Below are 16,168 nucleotides of genomic sequence, written 5' to 3' on the forward strand. Positions count from 1 at the left end.
TGCTGGTTCTTTTGGAGATGGAGTCTTGCAGACTTTTCTGCATAGGCTAGCACTGAACCTTGATCCTCTCCTTAAAGGATTATTTCCTCATATCTCAGCCCTCTGAGTAGTTAAGATTACTGGCATGAGCTAAGAATACCAGGTATCTACCTAAACATCTTAATGAAATATTAGTAAGTCACACCCAGCAACCTATAAGGGTCATTATTTAAAATAATAAGCTCTAGGAGGAGAAGGGATATTGAGGAACGCTTAAATGGAGATGCAGGCTGACCCATTGTGACGACAGGACACTATGTTGAAAACGAACTTTCAATGTCGGAGGGTGGGGGGGGTGGAAGGAGTTGGGGAGGTGAGGAGGGAAGTGATGGTAGGGGGAAAACAAAGGAGGAGGTACCATGCTCTCTACGAAGCGTACTAGTTCCCCTACTCATGTAAGTGTAACCCCTCTGCACAACATCGTTACAATATATAAATATATAAAATAATAAGCTCTAAGAAAAGTATATCCAGATATGTAAATTTTGTGCAACATGTAAAAGTATATCAAAATAACTTGTCACATTAAAGGAATAAGAGAAATGATCATCTCAATAGGTGCAGAAAATCCATCTGAAGAAATTCAACACTCATCCAAATGCATAACTAATCAGTAAATTAAAAATCAATGAAGGGGGAGGAGGGGGGAGAATTGGGTGGGGGGGGCGGGGGGAGGCTGGGAAGGGATGTGAAGGGTAAACAAAGGAGGAGGCTGCAATGCTTGATAAGAAATGTACGCATTATCTTGCCCATGTAATTGTAACCCCTCTGTACAGTATGTTCACAAAAAATTTAAAAAAGGCTAAAAAAATCAATGAAGGTTTGCTCAGTCTAATTATAGCTTACTTCTCAGACTAGTCATACTGAATATTCTTCCTACAAGAACATCTATCTTTACACATTTATTCCACAAAATTCTAGAGCATCTAACAGTTTTATAAAGTAAGTAAATGCAGTTAATGATGTAAAAAACTGAAGAAGAAATCAAAGGTTTTACTCAAAGAATATATATGTCGCATATAAAACTCCATGGAACTTGGGTGTGGTGGTATATGCCTGTAATCTCACCGCTTGTGAAGCATAGGCAAGAGGACCAAAGGTTCAAAGTCAGCCTGGGCCACATAGCAAGTTCTGGACCAGCCTACTCTGCAAACAAACAGTGGAACAAACAGAAAACTTCCATGGAATCTGCACAAATATTATCAGTAGTAAGACGTGAGTCTAGAAAAGCTTTAGGATGCAAAATCATAGGTCTTTACTATACACTAAAGCAAAAAACATAAACTGGTAATGCTTTAAATATCACCAGAAATTATATGGAATCACTATATTGAAAGATAGGTAAAGTCTCTAAAGTCTACACAGCATGAAAAGCAAACAGAGACCTAAGTAAATAAATGTATTTTCACCTGGGTGTCAATGGCTCATGTTTTAATCCTAACTACTCAAAAGGCTGAGATCAGAAGACCTGTATAGAAATGTTTGTGGAACTCTAATCTCCAATTAATGAGCATAATGCTGGACTGAGGTATGGCTCAAGTGGTAGAGCATCCGCCATGAGCAACAAGTCAAAATGTTTTGAGCCAAAGCCCTGGTACTAGCATAAAAAATACAAGCATACTATTTTTGTAAATAAGAAGACAATATTAAAATACCCATTCTTTCTAAATTGATAATCAACTAAATCTAATTTCAATCAAAACTCCAGCAGAATTTTTAAAGTGGAAAGTTGATTCAAACATAAATATGAAAGCCCAGAAGATCTAATACAGTCTTGATACAACCCAAATGAAAGGCAATAAACCTTTAATTTGAAGGTTTAAACTTGAAGACCTTTAAACTTGAAGACATTTCCTAAAACTACAGAAATTAAGAGACTATTCTGTGGAATTGAAAGGAGTTCAGACATAGATCAAAATAACAAAATTGTAGTAATTGATTTTTTAGATTAAAAACATTCCAGAACACCTGGATATTTAGGAAAAATTAATGTAAAACCCCTACCTCACTGGAGCAATGAAAAACACCAATCCCATTTCAAACAAAAAAGATGACCCTTTTTCCTGTATTCTTTAAAACTAGGCTTTCGTTGTTGCAGTTCAATGTATGTTAATAGAGATGTTACAGCTGGCTGGCACTGAGTCAGAGAGTCATAGAACTGACCAACTAGGACCAATAGACTGGACAAATGAAAGCAAAGGTCCACTTTGGACTTGGAATCAGTTTGGACTTGAACCCATCAATGGATTCATCCATTGATGAAATCAGAACACTCATGATTTAATCAACCAACAAACACCTACTTCCAATTGGTGCTCATAGTCATCATTAGTGGTAGATATTAAGTGGACAGAGCTTCCTCTGGCCACTCGAGTTCCAAGAGTCATAGTGCCCAAGCTGTTCACCGCAGCCAGAAACCACAGAAAACAATATATCCAAGAAGGCAAGTCTTCCCCAATGCTCTTTTGCTGTTTGTTTGTTTTATTGAGGGCCATGAGCAAGCAAAGAGAGCTTAGAGTGAAACCCAAGCATTAGTGAGACATGAATGTGGCATGGGTGGGGCTGGAGGGAGTGGGGACAGATCTCCCTCGCTATGTCACACATACTTCCCACTCATCACAAAGCCCCATATTCTTTGATGTATCCTTTTCCGTAGAGGGAGTTCTTCATGAGAATGGGGGAGGTAAGTTAGCTCGTGGGAAAAAAATGTCTCTTCAGCAGTGAGCAGTGAGTTGGCTCATGCCCAAGTAATGTCCTCAAGGTGTGCCATGAGAGATGAAGTCACTTGGCTCATTTTACCAGCTTGAGGATGGTGTCAAGACCTGACACAGCCAGGTAACACGTACAAGGAAACTGATCTGCAGCAAGGCTGTGACTCTGGAGAAAGCTTCCTGGATGCAGGGAGGTGGAGATCTTGTTCGAGAACATTTCTAGGGAGGCTTTCCATGAAGAGCAAGCAAGGTGATGGGCAAGAAGAGGAACTATCGTGAGTGAATATGCACTTGCGAAGCTCAGGCCAGACATGTGTACAGACATTCACAGGTATGCTGAATATCTTCAGCATTCCAAATGATTCTTCTTCACCTATTCATTCAATACTGATTTAGTAAAGGAAAAAAAAAACACCTGCTTTTTGGAGAGGATGGACAGCCCACATACAGAAACGAATATCTTAATGTGAAGCTCAAAGACTTCCCTACAAGGTGAATGCACTCGTTTTCTCAGACCAAGCTAAAGATCAGAACCCCAAGCTCTCTTCATTCCCACTCTCTTCATGTCTAGCACTGAAGCTGTGTTTCCATCCATGAAATTAGGACGCTCTTTCTTGATACCACAGGTTACTAAATCTATCATTAGAACTTATTTTGAACTACCTTTCCTTCTCAGCTTGTTCTGTTGCCCAACACCACAGTTTGTACTTCCATTCCTTTTTTTAAATTATTTTTTAATTTTTAAGTAAGTTTTTTATTGTGAAAATACTGTACAGAGGGGTTACAATCACATGAGCAAGGTAATGAGTACATTTCTTATCAAACACTGTTGCCTCCTTCTTTGTTTTTCCCCTACCATCCCTTCCCTCCCATCTCCACAACTACATTCCCACCCCCACCCCCACCCCCACCAGCCTACCCCACCTAAATTGTAAAGTTCGTTTTTCGACATAGCTTCTTGTACATTTCATTGTTATAATGGATCCACCTGTATCCCTATTGAAACAATTAGTTTTTTCTCTTCCCCTCCCCAACTTATACCAACATCAAATACAGTGAAAACAGGGGTTTTATCATGGTGGATGGGGAGACATACAAAGCAACAAAAAAATCATGTGGTGCCTTATAAATATATTAGAAACAATAGCAAGAAAGAAAAAACCAATTGTGTCCTTATCTTGGGGTTCATTTCACTTAACATCATCTTATTTGACCTTTTCTGCTTGTCTCAGATATATACTAGTTATTGCAAATAAGGGAAACCATGGGACCTATGTTTCTTTGCACCTGGCTTACTTATTTTTTCCAAGTCTTTCCATTTCCTAACAAACGGGGACATTTCATTCTTTCCATTGTGTATATATGCCACATTTTCTTGATCCATTCATCTACTGAGGGGCATCTGGGTTGGTTCTATAACTTAACTATGGTAAATAATGCTTCAATAAACATAGTTGTGCTGGTAGCTTTAGTATGGTTTTGTTTGTGATCATTCAGGGAAATGCCCAAAAGTAGGATTGCTGGGTCACAGGGGAGCTCTATGTGGAGTCTTTTGAGGAACCTCCATACTACTTTCCAAAGTGGTTGAACAAGTTTACACTCCCACCAACAATGAAGTAAGGTTCCCTTCTGTCCACATCCCCTCCAGCATCTGTTGTTATTAGAGTTCTTGATTATAGCCATTCTAACTGGGGTGAGGTGGTATCTCAATGTTGTTTTGATTTGAGTTTCTTTTGTGGCTAGAGAGGTTGAGTATTTCTTCATGTGCCTATTAGCCATTCTTATTTCCTCTTCAGAGAAGTTTTTCTTTAAGTCTTTAGCCCACTTATTTATTAGGCAGTTGTTTTTTTTTGAGGATATGTTGTTGGGGGATTTAATTTTTTGAGTTCTAGGTATATGAGACCCTTGTCTGTTGTATGGCTAGTGAAGATCTTCTCCCAATCTGTGGGCTTTCTATTGATCTTGCTAGCCTATGACTTTTGCCATGCAGAAGCTCTGCAACTTCATGCAATCCCATTTGTCCAAACTTTCTTTGATTTGTTGTCTTTCTGGGTCTCTATTAAGAATATTTCGGCCTGTGCAAAGGAGACCTAGGGTTTCTCCTATTCCATCCTGTAATGTTTTCAGAGTGTCTGCTTTGACTCCATGTACTCCCATTCCTAAATGGGGTCGGTGACAGATTCATATTGCAATGCATTGTTTCCCAGATGCAATTCTTTACTATGCCTTATTCAATTTTAGAACACCAGCTGCTCCCTACTGCTGAGTCTGGGTGAGTGGTAAGTGTCTGGATGCAGCCATTTTGTCCCTAATCACACACATTAGCTAGTCTTCCCTTATTCATGGAGGATATGTTCCCAGATTCCCAGTGGATGCCTGAAACTATGGGTAGTACTGAACCCTACAATTTAATGCCTTTTCTATCTTACCCAAGCACTTACCACACACTGTTGCTGTAACTTGCACTTTGATGTGCATGAACAAAACTAGTGTAAATTATTCTTTTCCCTTTCACAACTTTAGAGGATTCATTCTTATCAACATCAGCCTAGGATCTTTGACCTCTTCACTTAAAGTTTCACAGCTTCTTCTTGGCATAGCCAAATTGTCAACATCATTACTCTTGGACTTGAGGAATATTTGTAAATAAAATAAAGGTTACTTGAACACAAAGAAAATAATTAATGGGTGCATAATATATACAGTACAGATACATTGAATAAAAGGATGGATATATTGTTATGTTCTTCCAAAGGGCATGAAATATAAAACTTACAACTTGTTTCTTCTTGGAATTTTCCATTTAATAGTTTCAGGCTGACCATGACCAACTGAAACTATAGGAAGTGAAAAAGATAGATGACTAAAGATTACTGTGCCTCATGGATAAAAATAGCCAAGATAAGGTGATCTAGGAAGGGGTGTTTTTATTTCTGTTCAAGAGCACCATCTACTTTGGCAGAAATACAAGACATTTCTATTTTGCTCCTAATAAAAACAGTTGCATGTGGAAACCTGTGTTAAGTGGTGTTAAGAGTTATTAAGATTTATTACTGACTGTTAGTACCATTTCTTACAGACTGGCATCCCAAGAGATGCCCGATCTTTTATCAGATAGATGTATTATAAAAATCCTTTTTCAGCCTGTGGTTTGACAAATATTACAATCTCCTGACCTGAAACCTCGTAAGACTAAGTTCAGGCCTCTAGATGAGTTTAGAGCAAGTACAAGAGACATTCCAAGCATTCTGCCTGTGATACAGTGTTGGGATTGTCACTTCAATGACCAGACATTCAAAGCATGCCTTCTGCAATTTGGAGGGCACAGAGATAAATATGACCCAGTCTCTCCTGTACAAGAGCTCACTGTTGGTCAAGGAATCTGACATGTATACAAATACCCGAGACAACAATGTCCCTGTACCTTAAGCCATCCTGCAAGGCCTCCCACAGGAGAAACATTTGCAAAGAGTCGCGAAGAAGAAATAAAATTTCTGTAGCAAAACTACAAAGAAAAGTCATTCTTTTCTGGAAAAAGTAACTTCAGCAAAGCCTGAGTAGAGTGGAAAGTCACAGCCAAAGTAAGGAGAAGCTGACATAGCAGTTTGCTTTTCGATTATAACTTAAAGACAGAAATGTCTGACCCATGTGGATACTACCTAAGAGTCATGAGTCCCATTATTACTGGATCATAATTTCTGAAGTTCATGCTCTAGAACTCTTCAATTGATCAATATTTTATGGACCTCTGTTATACACAATATTTAAGAAATGTTAGCCTACCATAGTACAGATGAAAGTAGAAGTGCCAGAGGAAGATAAAATAGAAAAAATAAATTGGAAGCATGACATACCATGATTTCTGTGTTGCATAGAAGGTTGTTTTCTAGAATTTTACATGGAATGCTTTTCTTTTGTGCTGGTAGTGAGGCTTGAACGCATGACCAGGGCACTTACCCTGAGTTTTTGTTTTTGCTCAACTGGTATTTTACCACTTGAGCCACACCGCTACATCTGAAAGTTTTTGCTGGTTAATTAGAGGCAAGAGTCTCACTAACTTTTCTGCCTAGGCTGGCTTCTAATCATGATCCTCAGAATTCAGCCTCCTAGGTAGCTTGGATTATCAGTGAGCCACCAGCACCCCATATGGAATGTTTAAATCTTTATAATCACACTGTGCAATAGGTGTTACTTTTCTAAGCTATAGATGAATAAAGGAAAGATTCAGGAAGGTAAAATAGCTTCCAAATATCACCTATGTGATGGGCTCAAGATTTGAATTCAGGTATGTCTAGAGGAACTTTCTTTAACACAATTGTGCTGACCTGGGTTCCATTGTTCCCCCTAGAAACAAGAGCTTTTTCCACTGGGTGCAGTGATTTGAATAGATTAGACTCATTACTCCAAGGGAATATTGATTCTTTGTCCTCTTAACTGGGGATCTGGAATCCTAATGATATGTCCAGCTTCTGTCCACTCAACTTTTGTCCATTGGTAGCTCCATAAAGATTTGATTTCATCTTTATAATCATTGGCTTGATTCCCAGAAATGTCTTCCTTTGGTTGCATGTCTGGTCACTTAATGATCTCTGTATAAAGAACATGGACTCAACTGGGTAAAAGGTAACAGCAAATTTGGCATAAGTCTCTTCTTTCCATTTGTTTGACTTCCATCAATTAAACATTTATTTGATTGGGTTCAGACATACCTGGTTTCATTTCACCATTCTAACCCTCAGATGACTTTTATCTAACAGCAAGGCTGTTTACCTTCCTGATCTCTGTCTATTCATCTGTCATATAAAAATACAAACACCTATCACGTGGTGGGATTGTAACCAGGAAGCTCAAATTCTGGACTAGCAAGTTTTATATTTCTGGGTTAATGCTAGACAAATGTCTGAAATTTTAATTTTGAAACTATAAGCCTTCTGCTTATGTGTGTTTTCTCTCTCTGTATATATATGCTGTTGCATATAGGTATATAATTTAGAAATGCCTATACCTCTCATTGTATGACTGTATAATTTTTTCTATATCTTCATGATATTAAAAAACTAGATTGCTAAACCTTTCAAATAATAATATCTCTAGTCTAATTGGTCGAGAGATAAGTGTTCACTTACATAGACTATCCCTCAAGTTTGCAGAATTTTTTTTAATTGACTTCTAATACTCTCAGCCGTGTGTGTGAGAAGGGGGCAGTTATTGTTAAAGAAGCTAATTCAGGAAACCGCTTAAGAATTCAAGTTGACATAATTTAGGTACATATTTGGCAAACAAGATTACTTCAATAATTTTAGCTCCATCTAAATCCATCTCTGGGCTATGAGTGCTAAATAATAACATAAATATATGTTCATCCTACGTGCAAATGATCTTTATAAACACTTACAGATTTCTTTACTAAACAAACTGCTAAATGTTCCAGGTGATAGGGACATCATTCCTGGGCTAAAAGAAATTGAATCATTATTCTGATGAATTTTGTTTCAGTAGGAGTTGTACTTTGCAGTGGACCAGTGTGAACTAGTAAATTCCTTAGGAAACTTAAAACTGTGGACTGATAATAAATTGGGCTAATAAATATTCACAAGAGGTCTTAACCATTTCTATTAAGATAGAATACTAAATATGAATTGCTATGCAAACAAAATTTTATACAATCTCACCTCATTTTTGTGGTCAAAATCAAGATATATGTATTAATGAGGGTCTGGTACTTTAAAAGTATCACACTACAAGAAATCATATGGGTATAGAACACTGTACGGACATCTTAGAAGGAAACATTTATTTGTTACAGACAAATCTAGTTAATAAATTACTTTAATAAATTTTAGAAAACTAGAATTTAGTTTTCACTTGTTAAAATTATTTTTGGTAAATTTTCTCTTTAAAGAGTTTATAAAAGACTATTCCTTTGTGTGTGTCTGTGTGTGTAAATGCCTATATAATGAAGTGTTTGTTCCTTACCGGAATAAACTAAGACTTACACAGAGTTTCTTATAAATTAAGAAACTCTTATAACAAAATTATCATACACTGGGTGGTTTTAAATAAGAGAATGCATTTCTTACAGTTCTGGAAGCTTTAAGAGCAGGATGAAAGAGAAATCAGTGTGAAACAAGAGACACGCCTTCTGATTCATAGGTGGTACGTTCTCATTGAATCTCCACAGCATCCTGATGGAAGAGGAAAGGTGGTGTTCTGGGGTCCCTTATAAAGACAATAATCTCCTTTATGACTATACCACACACACACACACACACACACAACCTAATCATTTTCCTAAGGTCTTATTTCTTAATGCCATTGTATTAGTGATTAGGTTTTAAAATATGAAATAATCATTCAGGCTCCAGAACATACTTGATAATTTAGAAAAAGAGAAAATTTTCATTTAGAAAAGAAGCTAAAAGTTGTTTTCATTTGCATTTCTTTTAAACAAGACCATACTAAAGCTACCAGCACAACTATGTTTATTACAGCATTATTTGCCATAGCTAAGATATAGAACCAACCCAGATGCCCCTCAGTAGATGAATGGATCAAGAAAATGTGGTATATATACACAATGGAATTCTATGCCTCTAATACAAAGAATGACATTGCCCCATTTGTTAGGAAATGCCAAGACTTGGGAAAAATAAGTAAGCCAGGTGCAAAGAAACATAGGTCCCATGGTTTCCCATATTTGCAATAACTAGTTTATATCTGAGACAAGCAGAAATGGTCAGATAAGTTGATGTTAGGTGACATGAACCCTAAGATAAGGATTCAAATGTTTTTTTCTTTCTTGCGATTATTTCTAATATATTTATAAGATGATTTCTTTGTTGCTTTGTATGTCCCTCCCCCACTGTATAACCCCTGCTTTCACTGTATTTGATGTTGGTACACTTTGTGGAAGGGAAGGGAAAAAACACATTGTTTAAATAGGTGGACCCATTGCAACAATGAGATGTACTAGACATGTCGAAAAAGGAACCAACTTTGGTGCTGGGACGGGTACCGGGACGGGGTTGAGGTGGGGGGAGATAGGAAGGGATGGGAAAGGGGAAACAAAGGAGGAGGCAACGATGCTTGGTAAGAAATGTACTACTCATTACTTTGCCCATGTAATTGTAACCCCTCTGTACAGTATTTTCACAATAATAAAAAAAAGAAAAGAAGCTAAAAGTATTTTTAAATTATTTGAAATATAATCTCTTGCTTTATACTTTAATCTCTTTAGATGTCATTTCTCAGTAACAAATCATTTTATCTTAATCAAATGTCCAAATACTCAGGAAATATTTGGATATTTCCAAGTACAGGCGCCTGAAGATCCCTGTAGAAAAAGACAGTGCCAAAAACTTTGGGGTACAGGCTTCTGATTATGTCATTTAAGTATTGAGAACATACCAGGGGGCTGAGTCAAGATTTTTCAGAGCTCTTGCAGAGAACCAGATGGATTCATGACACTGCTAACTCAAGACAGTGGAACAAGAATTAATTTCATAGGAATGGGTGAACTGATGAAAAATGATTTGGGTTTTTATTTAGAATCTACATATTCTAACACTCTATTTTCTGAATCTTTATAAGGAAGCCTTTGCCTTTTCTCTTTTGTGATATACTGTCCATAAGTCAAGTCTCTGCTTTTATACACTGAAAAGAAAAGGTTGTAATATCTTATTTTCTATTCTTGACTCCTCCAGAATTAAGAAACTCACATGATGAGTATTTTTATGATACTTTTATTCTTTGCCTAAGTCAATAAGAATCTGCCCTTCTTGTTATCATGACATAATCAAAAAATGCTGGTTATGCAACCAAAGATTTTCCTGGAATATCGCTTTTTGAGAATGATGTTCTTTTAATCAGATATAACCAAGAACTTTTAAGAACTAAGTTGGCTTTAACTAAATTGGCTTTAAGTAAAAGACACTTACTTTTATTCTTTGGATCTGTCTTACTTCACTTACTATAATTTTTTTCGAAGTCTTTCATTTCCTTATGAATGGGGTAATGTCATTCTTTCTGATAGAAGCATAGAATTTCATTGTGTATATATACCACATTTTCTTGATCCATTCATCCATCTGGGTTCATTCCATATCTTAGCTATGGTAAACAATACTTCAATGAGCATGGTTGTGCTGGAGGTTTTAGTGTCTCTTAGTTTGTGGCCAGTTGGATAAATGCCCAGGAGTGGATTGCTGGGTCATAGGGAAGCTCTATATTTAGTCTTTTGAAGAACCTCCATACTGATTTCCAGAGTGGTTGAATGAGTTTACATTACCACCAACAGTGTAGTAGCATTCCCTTCTGATCACATACCCACCAGATCTGTTGTTATTGGTTTTCTTGTTAATGGCCATTCTAACTGTGGTGAGGTAAATTGTGACCATGTGGCAAAGCCTAGGAAAGTGATAAAAAAAAAAAAAAAGAGTTTGGCTATTACATCGTTTTACATTTAGTTAAACACAAACTTTAAGTAAAATTATTTTTTTGATATTAGCCAAAAAGGGTTGTGATTTCAAATTTTATTTAAGACCTATTGGGACTACTTCATTTATTTTTGTATTTATGTAAGTATTTATGTATATGTCAGTCCTAGGACTTGTACTCTGGGCCTGGGCACTGCCCCTGAGCTTATTTTGCTCAAGGCTAGCACTATACCACTTGAGCTACTTCTGTCTTTTGGGTCAATAATCGGAGAAAAGAGTCTTATAGACTTCCCTGCCCTGGATGGCTTCAAACCACAATCCTCAAATCTTAGCTACCTGTGTAGCTAGAATTATAGGCATGAGCCATTAGTACCCAGCTCTTTTTTATTTTTAAAATCATTTCTCACTCTGCCAATTAAGAATATGCTATTAAGAATAAGGTTTCTGTTCTATTGACTTATTCCTTTAGAATTTTTATCATTCTTTCTTGGGGTTAGTTGAATACCTAAAAAGAAAAATCAACACTATTTGTAAATATGACACATTTATTTTACTTAGTTTAGTTCTGTTTCTTTAAGATTTTTTTTTACTATCATTTAATTAATTATCCCTCATGAATTCTAGCAGGTAAATCACCACTTAACAATCTAGATATCTGTTTACCTTTCTATGAGTCAATCACACGAACATGTTAGGCTATGTTCTTTTTATCAAATCATCTGTAGACAAAACATTTTACCTAGATTCCTCCATACCTTTGATTGAGTTTTAAGTGTCTTGAGTGGGATCTTGCTTCATTAAGGGCCAAGGCCCCTTTCTCATACTTTTCTATCTCTTAAGTAACTGCCCAATTTTGAATGTTACCACTCAATCTCAAAGAGTTTAGATTCAGAGATTCTTCATCTATAAAATTGAGTTAATAAAACTATCCACCTTATAGAGTGACATAAAAGGTGAAATTGGTTGATTTATACAAAAATCTCAAAGAGCATCTAATAGTAAGCACTATGTAAGGTCAGTTACCATATGCATTTGCCTTATGAGTTCCACATAGCCTGGGAACATTAATTTCTTTTTCATTCTCTCTAAGCTCTAGACCCATATATCCTATGGACTATCTCAACATTTTAGTTGGTTGAATAAAGCATATCATTTTGTCTACACTAAAATATTTACAGGTAAGATGATAATGAGACCTGGGATTGGCTTCAAAGTAATGCAGGGAGGAAGGGCAGGATGTAGGTAGAGATAAAATGACAGTAATCATATCCCAACACCTGTTAAAACTGTATGATGGGATATTAGGCTTATTATACTGTTCTCACAACTGTGGGATATGTTTGAGGATACCTATAATAAAAAGAAACATTAAAACAGCATGTCCAATGTTGAATGCAAATGTTTCCAACCTCTCTTCTCATGTGGTGTTTCTCTCATGACCCTTGTTTTAATATCTTCCTGAGAAGTGTAGATTGTTTTCAGTTCTTTCTATCTTGCATTTTTTGAAATTAAAATTGAAGCATTTGGGGAAGATTATGATGAATAAACAAGACTCAACCTTCAGGCAACTCTTTCTTTGTGACTTTTCCTAAAACAAATGTAGACCTTACTAAGCCCTGCTCTAAGACCCACCTTGAGCTTAATAAACATAAAATTGCCACACCAAAAATCTCCACAGAACATCTTAAAATATCCTCATTTGTACCCAAAAAGCCCAGAGTGAAAGGGGACCATATCTAGCGAGAGGAACATTGACACAGCAGGACAACAACGGTTCGTAGACAAATAGATTTGACCCTAAATTTCTTGAAAGCTGAAAAGAAAGTGTCCTTGCACTCAGTAAGGCTGAAAAGAGAATAAATTTCACAAGCAGCGAGCAACTTAATTTATCTGTTTCTGACATACACAGTGACATGTCAAGTAGACCATGGCAGTTTGTGAAATATTGACATGAATGTCATCCTTGCTAGTGACTAGCCAGTGAGTAAGCAAGAATCTAGAAAACCAGCCCTGGCATCTTGCTCCTTCCCCAGATGACAGGACTTTCTTCCAAGACATCTGAAGGAAGCTTAAGACTTGGTCCAACTAGAGTCTACCAGAAGCCTGCCCCACAGTTCTTCCCCGACCGTTCCAACAGATGAGGGATATAGATGAACAGTGTGTAATCCCTTGATATTTCCACAGCAACCTGGCAGAAGGGGCCTGGGATTACTTCTAATAGAAAAGACAAAAACAGGACAACTAAACACAGACGATTCTGAGCTAGGAAAATGTCATGTCAGCTTCCTCATGATTCTCTCCTAACTGTGGGCATCCTATCATATGTAGGACCTATCATTGTCAACATCCATGTCCTTAAGACCTGGTCCTGTCTCTTTTTTATTATCCAATAACCTAAGTCCTGGTTTTGTCTCTGATTGTTGCCTAGGATTTGAGATAATTTGATGATCTCCTCCAACATGTTCCCCATCACAATTGCTTCCCTTATGCTGGGCTCCCATGGCCAGGAGTTGTCAACTGAAGCTCTCTACAGAACCAGGGTTGGAGGCAGGCATCTCACACTACAGCAAGTGTTCTAACAGTCATCCACTGACAAGGAAGGTGACTTGGCAAGACAGACAGACAGACAGAAAGAAAGAAAGACAGACAGACAGAAAGAAAGAAAGAAAGAAAGAAAGAAAGAAAGAAAGAAAGAAAGAAAGAAAGAAAGAAAGAAAGAAAGAAAGAAAGAAAGAAAGAAAGAAAGAAAGAAGGAAGGAAGGAAGGAAGGAAGGAAGGAAGGAAGGAAGGAAGAAGGAAGGAAGGAAGGAAGGAAGGGAGAGAGAAAGAAATAAAGAAAGAAAGAGAGAGTGAGAAAGAAGGAAAGAGAGAAAGAAAGAGAGAAAGAAAGAAGGAAAGAAAAAGAAAAAAGAAAGAAAGAAAGAAAGAAAGAAAGAAAGAAAGAAAGAAAGAAAGAAAGAAAGGAAGGAAGGAAGGAAGGAAGGAAGGAAGGAAGGAAGGAAAAGAAAGGAAGAAAGAAAGAGAAAAAGAAAGAAAGAAGCAAAGAAAGAAAGAAAGAGAAAGGAAGGAAGGAAGGAAAGAAAGAAAGAGAGAGAGAGAAAGAAAATGTCACAAAACTGAAATGTTCCTAATGAGGGCTCACAGTCGATGTGGAATGTTAATCTTCCTGGGAGCATAATAAAAAAGTTAATTCCTCTCACAGCTCACTCACAAATGGAAATAACTTATCTTTCTCCTAGCTACAGTAGTAAGGCTATCCCCTCATCCTCTGGAAATGTAGATAGAAAAAAAAAAAAATAAAGCGCAGGGCCAAGATCCAGTATTGCTATTTGCTTAATACAGGACTCTAGTCAGGTCACTCATTCTTTCAATATATCTGTCTTCTTGGCTGCCATATTGGCATATAAGATGATTCCAACTTCTTGATGGATTGTCAAAGGAGGGGGTCATGGAGGATAGAATGTGACAATGCTTTGGGAAAACAAATTCTATACAAAGATAACAGTTTCTTCTTATTCACAAAGACATGGGAGCAAAAAGAATGTTCTCTCAGAGCAGTAGATTGATCCTGAGCCTCAGACTCAACATCTCAATAATTATAAGTAAAATTGTGAGTGAAAGCCAGGACGATGAACTCCATTGAGATTGTAGGATAAAACCAATGTGTTGTACACAATGAAAATATGTTTTAGAAATATACATTTTCAAGACTAGACATAGAAACTAAAAACTAATATCTTGCATTCAGAATGGAAAAAAGTGAACCCTTCTCTCCTATAAGAATCATTTGATAATTAAATTTAAAAATAACAATAATTAGTGGTTTCTAGGTAAACTGGATTTTGCCTTTAGAAATTTCTTTTATTGATGTGATGAGATTTGTATGACCCTCTAAGTCTTCCCCTGTTTCTTTCTCTTGGAGAGGGTTGGTACTAGGGATTAAACCTAGGTTCCTATGCATGCTAGGCTAGAGCTACACCACTTCACTGTGCCTTTATGCTGTTTCTTCCCTTTAATTTCATGGAGGTGTTTTTTCCAACCACTCTCAGTGAGAATAAGAGGCAATGCTTTTCAAGCTAGGCACTAATGGCTCACACCTGTCATCCTAAACTCCTCAGGAGGCTGGGATCTGAGGCCTTGAAGTTAGAAGCCAACTTAGACAGGTAAGTCCATGAGACTCATCTCCAATTAAACACAGAAAAGGCTTGGCTCAAATGGTAGGGTGCAACCCTTGAGAAAAAAAAAAAAAAAAAAGCTCAGGGACAGCACCCAAGCCCAGAATTCAAGCAAAAAAAAATTAAAAGAAAAAGGAGTCAACGTTTTCATAGAGTGATTTTTGTCACCACCCTGACCACTCCGCCATGTTTTGTTTAGACATCTGTTTCCACTAGCCTTGGGTGAAATAACCACATCTGTGAGCTCCAGGGCTCAGACTCCAGAGATGCTACAATGTAATCCTAGCTAAGTCTCTTCTCTCTCTGAGCCTTGGATTTTTCATCCAGGAAGACAGAGTTGCTCTTCATCAATGTGCTCAGAATCTTCGAGGAAACTCTAGTTTGTGTAGTTTCCTGAATTTTGTTCCAGGGAAGCATAGGTGGGTTTAAGGCTATGATTTCTGCCACAAAAGAATTCAATTCTTAGTGGAAAAGGGAGTACACATTAGCATTAGCAGATCCTCTCCACCACTCCCCCTACCAAAGGTGAGCACTCTCAGTCCAGGATCTGGTGGTCACTGGAGTCATGACTTCAAAGCTCTACTAGGTCACTAATGTGAAAAAAGAAATCTGTCCTAAACGAGTTTCCAGAACACATGTTTCCGATGGAAAACCACAGAAAATAAATGTGACTGTCTTCCCCATCTTTTCATCCCTCAAACTTGCATGGATCTTGAGTACTGCTGAAACATCTCTCCATACATTTGAAAGACAGGAACTTCCCAACTCTACTTACTACTAATCTTCATGCTCAAGAGAAGCTAGCTGC

Source organism: Dipodomys merriami, unplaced genomic scaffold (genome assembly GCF_024711535.1).
Source record: "Dipodomys merriami isolate MVZ:Mamm:240054 unplaced genomic scaffold, mDipMer1.0.p SCAF_16, whole genome shotgun sequence".
NCBI lineage: Eukaryota > Metazoa > Chordata > Mammalia > Rodentia > Heteromyidae > Dipodomys > Dipodomys merriami.